The sequence below is a fragment of the Silene latifolia genome, chromosome 3 (genome assembly GCF_048544455.1).
Source record: "Silene latifolia isolate original U9 population chromosome 3, ASM4854445v1, whole genome shotgun sequence".
NCBI classification, from domain to species: domain Eukaryota; kingdom Viridiplantae; phylum Streptophyta; class Magnoliopsida; order Caryophyllales; family Caryophyllaceae; genus Silene; species Silene latifolia.
In genome coordinates this window covers 51,758,178-51,773,080 of record NC_133528.1, presented here as the reverse complement: position 1 = coordinate 51,773,080, position 14,903 = coordinate 51,758,178, and the positions used below count along the sequence as shown (strand labels likewise).

Below are 14,903 nucleotides of genomic sequence, written 5' to 3'. Positions count from 1 at the left end.
CGGGCTTGAACTCTTCATACTCAAAAGGGTAAAGTGGTATGACAATGGAAGAGGAGGGTATTTCAAGTTCACCCTTTTGTTGTTGGATAATATACTCGGCCTCTTTAGAAAGGGGAAGTAGATAATTGGTCCGGTGGACGCTTAGACGACAAATCTTTGAAGGCAAAGTGAACGATCTAGCTTCACTAGTGAGCCATCCATACTTGGTGTCAAGAGGGTTATGGGCAACCCACTTGTACTTGTTTATCATAATATGCATATCAACAAGATGACCACCTTCCTTCGCCTTATACTTGCTATCCTTATTGAAGTTAGGATCAAAGTATTTGGCTAGGATAGTGACTAAGCCGCCATTGACAATAACGGTAGTGCCTTTCTTCCCACAATCAATGTTGAGCCATCCATCTACCAAGAGCCTCAAAGAATTGTAAGGCTTGGTGTGTACTCTTCCAATGTTCAAAGCCGATTCAAGAAGAATAAAATCAAGTTTGGTGAAATGGTTGGTATCTTTCCTTGCAATTATGGTGTTTCCCATGACCTTGTGCCATACTCTTATGCCCGGATGATGGACTAAAAGAGCACGACTCGCATGAAAGTCCTCAAATTTCCTTCCGGAAATAGCCTCCCAAAGAGGGTCGGGGTCATACTTTCCATAATTTTTAAAATAACTCGGTTCATCACTAAGACCCAAGATTCCACCCAATTCCCTAAAGGAAATGCGTCTACTAACATTAGCTAGACGAAACTCGAGATTCTCCCTATTCTCAACTTTGGTGACCTTCAAAGAACTCAAAAATTCCAAGGTAAGGGAGGGGTATGTCAATTCCTTTGTTTCAAACAATTTCTTCAACCCCATTGCTTTGAAAAAGGCTCTAGTTTGCTCAAGGACACCCAACTTATCCAAGGTGTCTTCACAAATAAATTTGGTGGATTGAAGTGATTTCCTAGCAAACTTGGCAAAAATATTTCTATGGGTTTCGGAAATAAAAGTTACTTCCGGATAATGCAAAAATTGATCGATTTCCGGAGTAGAAGATGTTGTTGCTCCCATAGAAGGTTGTTGCACTTCCAAGTTTGGGGTTGCTACCACCATAGCCAATGCTTTCTTTGCTTGAAGAGCCTTTTGCCTTTGTGAAAGTGTCTTTGGTGCCTTTGTTGCCTTTGTTGCTTTTGTTGCTCCCTTAGTCCTTGCCATTGATGAATTAACCAAGAAAAGAATGAAAAATATTCAATTTGTAGTATACCCAAATCGATTTAAAGGTGAAAGGCTTTGCCTTTATGAATTCAAAAATCGACTCAAAGGTTGAAGATTTTGTGCTTGGTTATGATTTTTAATGAAGGAGGAGTGATTAATTTGTTGTTAGAAGGATGGTTTGATTTGATTTTGGTGAATGTAGTTGAGGAATTTTGTTTTTGTGATGGAGAGGATAAGGGTTTTGATGTTTTGAAGTAGTGTTATGAATGAATGAATGAATGAAGGTGGGTGGAGTTTTATAAAGACCGAAAATTTTCGAGCTGCAGGGGCAAGACGGGCGGATTCAGCCCAAGACGGGCGGATTATGCCTCTTCTGGGTTGGAAAAACTCGCCTAAAGACGGGCGGATTCCTTCGAAGACGCTCGGATTTGAAAACACGGGACGGGCGTCTTTTGCAGAAGACGGACGGATTTCAGTCCAGGAATTTTTCTTGTTTTCCTCAGCTGCAAAGACGGACGTCTTTCTTTCAAGACGGGCGGATTCTTCGAGACGGGCGGATTTCTGCTCAGGACGCCCGGATCCAGTCACAGTCAAAAATTTTCAAAATTCAGCTCAGTTCAGGACGGGCGTCTTTGCTGCAGTACGCTCGGATTTCCTGAAGACGGGCGGATTCTCCTGAATCCGCTCGGATTCGACCCCTTTGTACCCGGATTCAGTTGTACAATGCATTTCCCTTACCTTTCTTCCATTCTTCTTCATATCTTGTGTTCTTCATTGTGGGGGCATTACTAGGCATGGATAGCCTAGGCAATTGTCATCCCCACACTAAGGTAAAGCACTACACATCAATCGAAATTGTTAGTCCCTCCCTCATTTCTCTCAAACATGACAATTATCTTGATCAGAGTAAATAAAATAAATCCAAAGATGACAAAAATGCAATACAAGAATTGAAATGCGAGTTAGGGAGTTAGAAATATTTACAAATGGTGGTTTAGGGAGGACTCCACCAAACTCTCATTCTTGATGAGATGTCAAGGGGGCATGTTCAAGGTGTTGTTGATGTTGCTCAACACCTTGAAAAAGTAATCAAAAGCTTGTTCATTATCATGGTAGAGGTCCTCAATAGTCCTTTGCCCTTGTTGTTGATCTTGATCGATGTCATTACCAATGTAGGGATTAAAAATCCCTTCAAATTCGTCGTCCCAAAGACCATAAACTTCATTAAGTTGATCATTGAAAATTTCTTGATTTGATGGAGACAACTCTCCCAATTTCTTCTCTTGGCCAATGAGGCCATCCTCTTCTTCTTTGATTGATTTTGATGAGCTTTGCAAGCTCTCCTTGTCACAATTCACTTGCTCTTTGAATGGAGCATCTTCAATTTTCTTCTTCCATTGGAGTTCCGATTTCTTCCTCTCATCCTTTCGGCTATAATGATCAATCATGAAACACGGTTCATGCAAACGAGGAGCTCTCATAGTCTTGTCAAGATTAAAGGTTATGCTTTCATCTCCCACTTCTAGAGTGAGCTCACCATGTTTCACATCGATCACCGCACCCACGGTGTGTAGGAAAGGTCTTCCTAGGATGATTGGAATATTGGAATCTTCCTCCATATCAACAATGACAAAGTCCACCGGGATGAAAAACATCCCAATTCGTACGGGAACATCTTCCCATATCCCTAATGGTGTCTTCATCGATCTATCGGCCATTTGGAGTGTGATATTGGTGCATTTAAGCTCTCCCATCCCCAACCTTTTACTCACCGAGTACGGCATGACACTCACACTAGCCCCTAGATCACATAAGGCTTTGTTGATCGTTGTGTGGCCAATGGTACACGGTATTGAGAAGCTTCCCGGATCCTTTAGTTTTGGAGGAGAACTCCCTTGAAGTATTGCACTACTCACCTTAGTGAAGGCGATAGTCTCAAGTTTCCGGATCGACTTCTTCTTTGTGAGGATATCTTTCATGTATTTCGCATAGGCCGGCACGTGATTGATTAATTCCGTGAAAGGAATCGAGACTTCCAAATTCTTCACAATTTCCATAAACTTTCCAAGTTGATCATCAAATTTGGGCTTGGCTTGACGACTTGGAAAAGGAAGTCTAATCACAATGGGCTCCTTCTCCTTGACCTTGTCTTCATCTTTCTTTGAACTTCCTTCTTTTGATGATTCTCCATCTTTGGAGTTTTGCACAATTTCTTCCTTATCACTAGCCTCCACAACTTCATCCTCAACTTGCTTCTTCGGTGCTTCATACCTTGTACCACTTCTCAAGTGAATGGCACTAACCGTTTCATGTCTCGGGGGATTACTTTGAGGTGGTAATTGCCCCTTTTGTCTTTGTGAGCTTGAGGATGCTAGTTGAGTCAATTGGGTTTCCAACATCTTGGTGTGAGCTAGGATGTTGTTGATGGTTGTTTCCTTTGCTTGGCTATCTTTTTGCATTTGAGTGAAAAACTCTTGTTGATTCTTTTGCATTTGGAGGACCGCTTTTTGGACATCAAAACCTTGGTCATTTTGGTGATTGTATGGATTTTGATTTTGGTAACCTTGGTTTTGATTGTAAAAGGGTCTTTGATTTTGGTTTCTCATGGGAGGTGGAGTGTATGTTGTTTGAGGGTTTCGGACATTTTGGCTTTTGTATGAGAGATTTGGATGGAATTTGGTGTTTTCATTGTAATAGTTGGAATAAGGGGTACCACTCTTGTATGCTTGGAAAGCATTCACTTGTTCATTTGTTTCCCTACATTCACTTTGGTCATGTCCCAAAGTTCCACAATTCTCACATATCCCACTTGGGATTGATGAGGATGCCGTCATGGCAATAACATGATGCTTTGGTGATTTTGAGACTTCTTCAAGTCTAGCCATAGCTTTTTCAAACTTCAAATTGATTGTGTCAATGTGAGCACTAAGTTGAGCACCCAATTGAGTAACGGAGTCCACTTCATGCTTTCCTCCTCTAGTAGCCTTGCGAGGTCTACTATATTGTGAGTTATGGACCGCCATTTCCTCAATCTTGTTCCATGTTTGATTGTCATCAACTTCGGTGAACATTCCATTTGATCCCATGTTGAGAATGTTCCTTGAATCTTCATATAAACCATTCCAAAATTGTTGTACCAAGAACCATTCGCTAAGTCCATGGTGAGGACATGAGCGACAAATTCCCTTGAACCGCTCCCAAGCTTCATACAAAGATTCTTCATCCCTTTGCTTAAAACCCGTAATTTGAGCTCTTAGCATGTTAGTCTTTTCCGGTGGGTAGAATTTTTTGTACAAAGCTAGAGCCAACTTCTTCCAAGAATCAATTCCGAGAGTGGCCTTATCAAGGCCCTTCAACCATTGCTTCGCGGTGCCAATTAGAGAAAAAGTAAATAAGACTCATCGAATTTGGTCTTGAGTTACACCGGTTTGAGAAATCGCATCACAATAGTCGCAAAAGGTTTCCATATGAGAATGAGGGTCTTCACTAGGCATCCCCCCAAATTGGCTCCTTTCGACTAATTGGATAAAGGCGGATTTGGCAATAAAATTTCCGGTTAGATGTTGTGGTGTAGGAGTACCATTGGGTAGGTTCTCCTCGGTGGGTACGGAGTGTGACTAGAATTTAGGCATTGTAGGTTGATTTTGGGTGGTATTGTGTAATGGATTCTCCTCTCCTTCTATTGCGAAGGGGTTGATGAACTCAATAGTTGGTTGAATAACTTCACTAATACCTCTCAAATTCCTCCTAACAAGTCTCCTATTGTTCGTCAAGGTTCTTTCAATTTCACGATCAAAAGGTAACAAATCACCTTGTGGCCTTCTAGACATGCAAAATATCAAGCAACTTGAAAACAATTAGAACAAACCTTGAGGATTTTTATTTCCCCAAGGCAAAGAAAAGACACAACTAATAACAATAAAAAGAAATCTAAATCAAGCTAACACCGTCCCCGGCAACGGCGCTATTTTTGATCGGTCCGTTTCGTGTTCACAAATAGATGTGGTCGTTGGGTCACGGTCGAATCAAAACACAATTTATAACTTCACAAAACAACTTTACAATTAGTAAAGAGGCAAGTAAAGGTTGGATCCCAAGGGACGGGAATTGAGATGAGATTTCTATTGAAACTAGTGGTGTCTTAGGGGTGTCACAATTTGGGTTGATGTAGAAGATCACTAACTAAATTAGCAATGAAAATAAACTAGCAAGATGAATTTAAAAGGGGTGTAAACAATTGATAAAAAGCACTAGGGTATCATGGGATCATAGGGGAATCATGGGATATGATCATACAAACATGTTCTCAAATTATAAGCAAGCAATTATTGTTGTGATGGATTAAGTTGGGTTATATCTTACAATCCTAGGAAAGTTTGGGTCCCGGAGCCGAATCGATTAGATTGTACAACACCTACAAGTCGACTTAATCTTCCATACTCAACAACATGCATGGTCTAATGAGACTCGAGTTGGTTTATGTCTTACAAGTCTCATTGAAAAGATAGGTGATGGTGGTAAATGCAAGGATTCATAGGCTTAGCATTTCATCAAACATAACATGTGCATGAGTTGAGATCAAAACAAGCAAGCAAATAAACCATGAAAGCATATTAATTTAAGCATGAATCATTCCCCATGTTGGTTTCCCCTAATCACCCATTAACCCTAGCTAAGGAACTACTCACTCATCATCATATTGAACATGCTAGCAAGGTTGTCAATCATACTAACAAAGTGAAACATGATGAACAAATGAAAGTAATTAGCAATAATTAAAAAGGGATTAAGAGATTATACCTACTAATGATTCCAATAACAAAGCAAGAATAATAGAAGTACTTGATGTTTGATTGAGAGGTTGTCAATCCCCCAATAATAACCCAAATAATCTTCAATTACCCTAAAATAAAAGATGAACAAAAGAGAGATTAAGGAAATAAAACTTGTATTAGAACTTGATTAATTGTTGATTACAAAACTAAAGAGAGATTTGATTGATATTAACTACACTAATTATTGATAAGAAGAACATGCTCCTCTAATTAGACTAATGGGGTATTTATAGTGAAAATTAGGGAGGATGCATTAGGGTTAACTAAGGGCTAAACTAGTAATTACACTTTTTAGATTGAGCAAGGAGGAGCCGGTATTTTTCGAAGGAAGGGCTTCTTTCTTTGTAGCTTGGAGAAGACGAAATTGGCTGTGAAGGAATCCGTGCGGATTAGGGTCGGGACGGGCGGATTCTGGCGATGGAGGACGAGCGGATTCAAAGGAATCCGGGCGGATTCTTGTGGTGCAATCCGAGCGTCTTTGGATGAAACCGCTCGGATTGTGCTGTGAGGAGACGGGCGGATTGGAGACAATCCGCTCGGATTGTAGTTCAGCACAATTCCTTCTTCTTTTCTTCCCTTTTCTTCATAAATTCCTTGGGGATTTCCTTGGGGACTCAAGGATCCTTTCTCAACATTGCTCATCTACTATCATATGTACAAAGGCCTTCTAATCTTGTCTCTCCTTGATGCTTGGTCATTGGATTCGATCAATTTAGCCTCGTTTTGCCATGAAAATGCAAGATTCTTACTCCTTTCCTACCAAGGGATCAAAATCTCAAAGAATATGCAAAACAAAGAACTAAAGATAGTAAATGACCCAAATATGCACTAAAAAGCATGGGAACGAGGCTAATTCGGGGACTAAATGTGCGCTAATTATGGTCACATCAGATGTCCACTTTACCGGGTTAAACAATAAAAAGAATCATATTTATTCAATGACTCTTAGACTCCTAGTTACCGTTGAACACTGTAACGGCTAGGTGATGTCATGCTGACAGTTTTGCAATTTCTAGGGTTTACATACCGTTATACACCTTCTATAAATACGGTATTTGGGGCGAGGTTGTTCTTCACCAAATTTCTTCCACTTTCTTTGCTAAATTTTCTTCTGAAATTCTGCCCTATTTCCCAGGAGTCTTGTTCTGCTAGCTTATACTTTTTCAATAATTAAACTTCATCACAATAAATTAAATAATAGAGGATATGGGAGCCAAAAAACGTCCTGTACCCCAGAAAACTGCTGCACCTCAGAAGGCTGCTGCTGAGCCTGAACCCACAGATGTCCAGGAGGAAGAGGTGATGGAAATTGATCCTCCTGCTCGTGCTGTGGCTTTTAAGTACCAGGATTCTGTTTTCACTGCCCTTCAATCTTTGGATCCTTACTTTCCTGAAGAGAACTTGTTGAAAACAAATTATGACAAGGTATTAAGGGAGAAGAAAATAATTCCTGAGTCGACTGAGGCATGGATTCCTGAGTCTTGTCCAGCCAGAGCTAACTGGGTGTCACCTGGTTGGTTCTGTATTGTTGAATGGGCGTTCAAAGCAGGCTGTAAGTTACCTTTTACTCCCTTAATGATTGACACCATTCGTGCCATGGAAGTATCACCTTTCCAGATTATGCCAATGGTTTGGAAACTCATTCATTCCATTGAAAACTTATGTACTAAACACAACCTTGTAATCACTATTAATGATATTAAGGCAATATATCACATGAAAAATCCTGTTGACGGTCGTTTTAATTTGAGAATTAAGTCAAAGATGTCTCCATTAATTACTAACCTGGACTCTGGAGATGACAAGAGTTGGGCAAAGACTTTCTTGTTTATCCGGACTAAGACTCTGGGATCAGGCTTTGATTATCTGAGATATCCTCCCTTGGAGAGTGGTAGGTTTCCTGTACTCTTAGCTTGCAGTTTATATTGAATGAAAGTAGGATGTATAAGTCTTACCTATATATTTTGTTTTTATAATGTTTGTAGCTCCTGATTGGAACCATGATCCTCTTGACGAGGAGGCTATTGCAAGGATAGACGCTTTCCTCTCTATTCCCGAGGAAGAGAGGGCTTGGCCAGCTAGTTTGGGCAGGGAATTGTTGCCCCGGTATATGAAGACCAAACTGACTGGGGTCAAAGTACCCAAAGTCAAGCCTAGCTCTACTGCTCTTTCCTGTATGTCTTCTATATGTCTTTATGTTAATTGCTATCTTCTTATCGCTTCTTATCTGATACTTATGTATATTCTTTATGTATTCAGTATTTAGGTCTTCTACTAGGTTGGCCAGCTTTTCTGCGAAAGATTTAAAGGTCAAAGGTGGCTAGGATTGTTGAACAGTCCAAGAGCCAAGAGGCTAGTGGGAGTGACAAGACGCTTGATATTCTGGTTTCTGATGTCCAGCCTCCTCAAGATCCACCAAGGCTAGTGTCACCGGAGGTTGTCCAGGCTTCAAAAAGGAGGAGAGAAGACACTATCCCTGAAGAGGAGGAGAGAGAGGAAGAGCCTATTCAAGCTCAACCGATCAGGAGTATCAGGCAGGTGTCTGCTAGGGTTGATGATATGGACGCTGCCCGGGCACGGATAAATGAATTTTATGCTATGATGGGTAGCCAACTTTTATCTGCTAATACCCTTGAATCTTCTACCAAGGTGGTTTCTATCCTGACTTCTCTTGTGACAAAGGCTGCCGAACTCGCTTCTCAAGCTAAGGAGGTTGGTTGTAAAGGGATGTTTTTAATTGTTTATGTGCTTTTTGTTTTGCTTTGTATCTGGTTGATTGATTTCATTTTTGTAGGGATTGGATGTTGGGTTGGCTCGCTTGCCAGCTCAAGGATGCCCAGGCCAGGGTTTCTAGCTTGGAAGAAAAATTGGATAAGGTTACCGTGACCTGCACACATCCAGGAGTAATGAAGTGGTGCTGCAATCTCAGCTGGGAACAGCTAGAGAGGCATCCAGGGCTGCTATAGTTTGTGAGGTGGCTGCAAAGAATGCTGAGAAGGTTGTCAGGCAAGAGTTGGAGGCTGAGAAACAGGCAATGCAGGATCAGTTGAGGAAAAATGAAGAGCTTGCTGCTGAAAAGGAATTAGTGGAGGCGCGGCTGGCTGATGCCGCTCAGTAATTCTTTGGGAAAGGCCGGGTTGATGCTATGAGGGATCCGGAATCTAACCGGGTCAATTGGGATCCGGATCGGGATGAGACAGCACTGGACGCTCAGTATCCTGACTTGGCCAATATGGGTCAAGAAGAAGAAGTGGATTCTCCTCCTTCCAAGGCAAAATCTGATGACCAGGAAATGGTGGATGGTTGTGAGTCGGTTACTGGCTCAAAAATAACTTAGATTTATGTTTTTCTTCTTGGTTTTGGCCTATCCAGAGGGGATGTCCCTGGAATGAATATTTAGGTATTTTTTTTGGCCCGTCCAGGGGGATGTCCCTGGAATGGATAATTATTAGGTGTGTGGTAAGGCCAATTATTTTGGATGAATAAATATTTGGTCTTTATTTGTTTCTTTTTGTGTTTTGACAGGGTATTTTTGTAGTGTTGGATGTGTCTTGGATCGACCGGTTATTTGATCGGATCGGGCCGTTTTTGTATCTTGGATCTGGCCAATTTTTTATGTTATGGGTGGGGTTGTTGCACATGCCGGAGGGCTTACGTCCCCTGCCTGTCTGGAGGGCTTATAACCCATCTATGTTATACAAGTCAGGAAGAAGTTTTCCAGATTTGTATGTTAAGTGGAGCTCAATATTTTAAGGCTGTTTTTTGCAACTCAAATTTGGATATCGGTTGGATATTGGTGGGGTGGCCCCCAATCTTTAAGATTTGTTTTAAATAAAATGCAGTATGTAAAACAAGTATTGAAGATTCTACTTGGTAAAAGTAAATATGAGAACATAGATAAGTACTTGGGCACATAATTTGAAGAAATCATATATGGCATTTATTCATATAATGGCAAGTATCATACATTTAATTTCACATCGGTCGGGTAAAAAATGTGAACATGAAAATTATACCTGGCCGAGAGATATATTCTATATGTGAAATAATTTTAGGTGTGCAATATTCCAAGCTCTCGGGATCATTTCGCCGTCCGGGGTTTGTAATCTATAAGCTCCCCGGTCGACTATTGAGTCAATCGGTAGGGACCTTCCCGGTTGGAGCCAATTTGCCAAAGATTCTTTTCTTTTGTGTTTTGGAAGACTTTCCTGAGGACAAGGTCTCCTACCCTGAATACCCTGGCTTTGACAGTTTGTTGTAGCTTTTCGCAACTCTTTGCTTTGATATCTTGCCAATCTAATCTTTTGCATCTCTTAGCTCTTCTGTTAAGTCCAGGCTGTCCTCCATTAGGGGTATATTGTTTGTTATTGTGTTTAGGCTGCATCTGGCTGATGGGATGTCTACCTCAGCCGGGATTACTGCTTCACATCCATAGACCAAGGAGTAAGGGGTTTGGCCTGTGGATGTTTTAGGCGTGGTTCTCACAACCCGGAGGACCGGGGGAGCTCTTGACCCATCTGCCTTTCCTTCTTTCCAGCTTCTTCTTTATGCAGTGATTACTACTTTATTACTTGGATTCTGCTGACCGTTAGCTTTTGGATATCCTGGTGTGGATGTTACCAGTTGATGTTCCATTGAGCACGGAAGGTCAGTCATTTCTTTTTCCCACGAATTACGTGCCATTGTCGCATACTATTTCAGAGGGATGCCATATCTACATATGATGTTGTGTTTGATGAATGCTATGACATCCTTTTCCTTGACTTATCTGTATGAATCAGCTTCTATCCACTTGGAGAAGTAATCACTCATTGCTAGCATGAAAACTTTTTGTCCGGGTGCTTGAGGTAGTTTCCCTACTATGTCCATGCCCCACTTCATGAATGGCCAGGGTGCGGATATGGAATGTAGTTCTTCAGATGGCTGATGTATATATGGTCCGTAAATCTGACAAGCTTTGCATTTAGAGCTAAATTCCAGGCAATCGGCCCTCAAGGTGGGCCAATAATAACCTGTTCTGAGTACTTTGCTTGCCAGGCTTCTTCCACCTTTATGATTTCCACAGTATCCTTCATGGATTTCTGATAATGTCTGCTCAGCTTCTTGCGGCTCCAGGCATTTGAGGTATGGCCCAGCCTGCGATTTCTTAAAAAGCACGTTGTTAATAATAGTATATGAAGCAGCTCTTATTTTTAGTGCTCTGTCATCTTGCTTATTTAGGGGAAGGATTCCCTGTTGTAGCCAGTCATAGTAAGGTTTTGTCCAAGAATTGGCAACATAGATTGGGAAACATTCATCTTGCTTATTTATTGCAGGTTCTAATAAATGTACGATGGATATTTTGTCGAAGTCAAGGGGACTAAAGTTGGATCTTAGGCCGGCTAAGGCATCGGCCTGGGTATTCAGGTCCCTGGGGATTTGGTCAATATTGAAATTGCGGAATTTTGATTTTAAAATTTGAACAACTTCCAAATAAAGCATCATTTTTGAGTCTTTTGCAGTATATATTCCGTTTACTTGGTTGGAAATAAGAAGGGAATCAGTACGTACCTTTAGGTTTTGCACACCAAGGTCAATACATACCTTTAATCCGGCTATTAGGGCTTTATATTCTGCTTCATTGTTGGTAGCCTCAAATGCACAGCTTATAGCATGTACTATCTTATCCCCCTGTGGCGATTTTAGTACTACCCCCAGGCCTGTGCCCCTCATGTTGGCTGCACCATCGACAAATGGGGTCCATTCTAGGTCTGTTTGGTCGCTGGTCAGTTTATTCACTTCTTTTATTAGGTCGGGTTCTAGGGTTGGACTAAAATCAGCCACAAAGTCTGCTAGTGCTTGTGACTTAATTGCTGTCCTTGGTTCAAATGTTATATTGTATGTGCTTAGCTTGACCGACCATTTGCACATTAAATCCTGGACGATTCGCTTCCTTAGTACGAGACTTGATAGGAAGATTGGTTCCGACTATTATAGGGTGGCTTTCAAAGTATGGTCTTAATTTTGTGCAACTCATAATTAAAGCTAAAACATATTTTTCAAGCGAGGCCATACCGATCTCTCGCATCCAATGACTCTTACTTACATAATAAACAGGTCTTTGTTGTGCCCTTCTTTGACCAAGACCGCACCGACAAAGAGCTTCTGTGATCGACAGTATATCTTTTAGGGGTTCATCTTTGACTGGTTTTGCCAGCAAGGGAGGAGAGGATAGATATATTTTTAGGTCTTCAAAGGCGGCCGATGATCGGGGGTCCATTGAAAGTCCTTATTCTTCCTTAGCGAGGTTATAGAATGATTTGCACCTCTCGATGATCTTGAAATGAACTGTTCAGGGCCGCTATTCTTCCATCGACTTTTGTATGTCTTTGACCGTCTTTGGTGGTTCTAGCTCCAGGATACCTTTGATCTGCTTGGGGCTGGCTTCTATTCCTCTTTTTGTCACCATATAGCCCAGAATTTGCCTGCGAGACTCAAAGTGGCATTTTTGTGGGTTGAGCTTCATATTGAATTTCTCCAGTATTTGAAAGGCTACTTCCAAGTCTTTGACGTGGTCTTCTGCCTTTTTTGACTTGACTACCATGTCATCTATGTAGACTTCCATGGTGTCTCCTATTTGGTCTTTGAACATCATGTTGACTAGCCTTTGGTAGGTTGCACCTGCATTCTTTAATCGAAAGGGCATAGCAGTATAACAATATATACCTCTTTCAGTAATGAAAGTTGTGCTTTCCTGATCTGCAGGGTGCATCTTTATCTGATTGAATCCGCTGGAGGCATCCATGAATGTTAACATTTCGTGGCCTGCAGTGGCATCTACCATTGCATCGATGTGTGGCAGGGGAAATGGATCTTTTGGGCAGGCTTTGTTTAGGTCGGTGTAGTCTACACAGACTCTCCATTTGCCATTTTTCTTTTGGACGACTACTACGTTTGCAAGCCAGTCAGGGTACATTACTTCCCTGATCATTCCCATGTCCAGTAGCTTGTCAACTTCTTGGTTGATGATTTCATGCCTCTCTGCAACAAATTTTCTTCTCTTTTGTTGTACAGGCTTAAAGGATTTGTCAATATTCAACTTATGAGTAATAACATCAGCATCTATACCAGTCATATCAAAATGTGACCAAGCAAAACAAGACATTTTAGTTTTGAGAATGCTGACCAGATTGGGTCTGATTGAATCTGGTGCATCTGACCCTACAAGTACTTTCCTGTCAGGGAATTTTGGGTCCAATATGACCTCTCCTGTTTCCATCTGTGATTGTGCTACATATTCTTCCCTGACAGGTGACTTTAATTGCTATGCAAGGGACTTACCTGACTTTGAGGGTTTCAAAGCCTGAGTGTAACATTCCTGAGCCGTCCTCTGTTCTCCCCTGATGGTGGTTATTCCCCATTCTGTTGGAATTTTCACACATTGATGGTATGTTGATGGGATTGCTTTGACATTGTGGGTCCATGGTCTGCCCAGGATTACATTATATGAGGACAGGCAATCCATTACTCCAAATCTTTCGTATGAAGCCACGCCTTCCACATAGGTTGGCAGGCTGATTTCTCCCAGGGTGTTCTTTGTTTCTCCGCTGAATCCAACCACGACGCTGGATTTTTTGATGATCTTTCCTTCGTCTATCTTCATAGCTTTGAGGACGTCAAGCATTACCAGATTGATTGAACTGCCTCCGTCTATCATGATTCTTGATACCTTAGTTGTGCCAATTTGTATGGTGATTACCAAGCTGTCATGGTGTAGATCTGATATTCCCTGCAGGTCCGAGTCATCAAAAGTAATAGCAGGCAATAACTTGGACCTGGAAGGAGGTTGAAGTCTGGATTCCCTGGATATTCTTTTGGCAGCTGAGCTGGTCAGACCACAGATTTCTGATCCTCCATTTATGAACTTGACTTCATAGATGAGGGGAGGAGGAGGAGGATCTCTGCCGTTCCCTGAATCTCTCTTGTTTTGTCCTTCATCTTTGTTCTTTGGCTGCTGGATTAAGTCTTTCAAGTAGCCTTTCTTTAGAAGATATGCCACCTGTTTCCTGAGTTGGATGCATTCTTCTATGGTGTGCCCGATGTCCTGATGGAAGTCACACCATCTCGTTGGGTCTTTCCTGGGGTTGTCGGATTTCTTGGGCCATCTGACCGTATCTCCCAGGCTTTCCAGGTGTTTGATTAATCCTGCAGTATTAATAGAGAAGTTATATTCAGGAATAGTTGGAAGGCTAGAAAGGTTACCTTTATGTTCTTGTGCCATGTTGACTTCAGATCGTTCAGGCCTGGAATAGGGTGCTTATCTGAGGTTGCCTCCTTTCTGGTAGGAGCTTTTCCTGTTAGTGTGTCCATAGCCTTGCTTTCCTCCGGATGAGTTCATCCTGAAGTTGAGATCTTCTTCCAATCTGACATGTTCTAAGGCGATGGATTGAACAGTGGCAAAGGTTGGGCAAGCTTTCTTGGTTAAGTCTGCATAGATGTCGCTGTCAAGCAGGACTCCTTGCCTGAAGGCTTCTACTGCTGTTTCTTCGTCACACCTGGGAATGGCCACCTTCTCTTTGACAAATCTGGCCAGGAATTCTTTGAGAGATTCTTCAGGAAGTTACTTTATCCTGAACAGGTTACTGGGTCTCTTAGCCATATCTCTGCTGCTTGCGAATTGTTGATTGAAGGCATTGATTAATTCTGCAAAATTATTGATACCTCCATTTGGGAGATTAATGAACCACTGTAATGCTGCTCCGGTCAGGGTTGTGCCAAAGCCCTTACACATGCAGACCTGTCTGAGTTCACTGGGTATTGAGGCAGCCAACATTTTCTGTTTGAATATGGCAACGTGATTTTGTGAATCAGAGGTTCCATCATAAGTTCTCATG

General features: G+C 41.6%; 1 non-coding gene across 1 annotated transcript; it reads left to right on the top strand.

Moving 5' to 3' along the window:
• The first annotated feature begins 4,348 nt into the window (after positions 1-4,348).
• Positions 4,349-4,455, top strand: LOC141650526 (small nucleolar RNA R71). Its single transcript, XR_012546552.1, has one exon. It is a non-coding gene; the product is annotated as a small nucleolar RNA R71 (small nucleolar RNA).
• Positions 4,456-14,903: the final 10,448 nt, after the last annotated feature.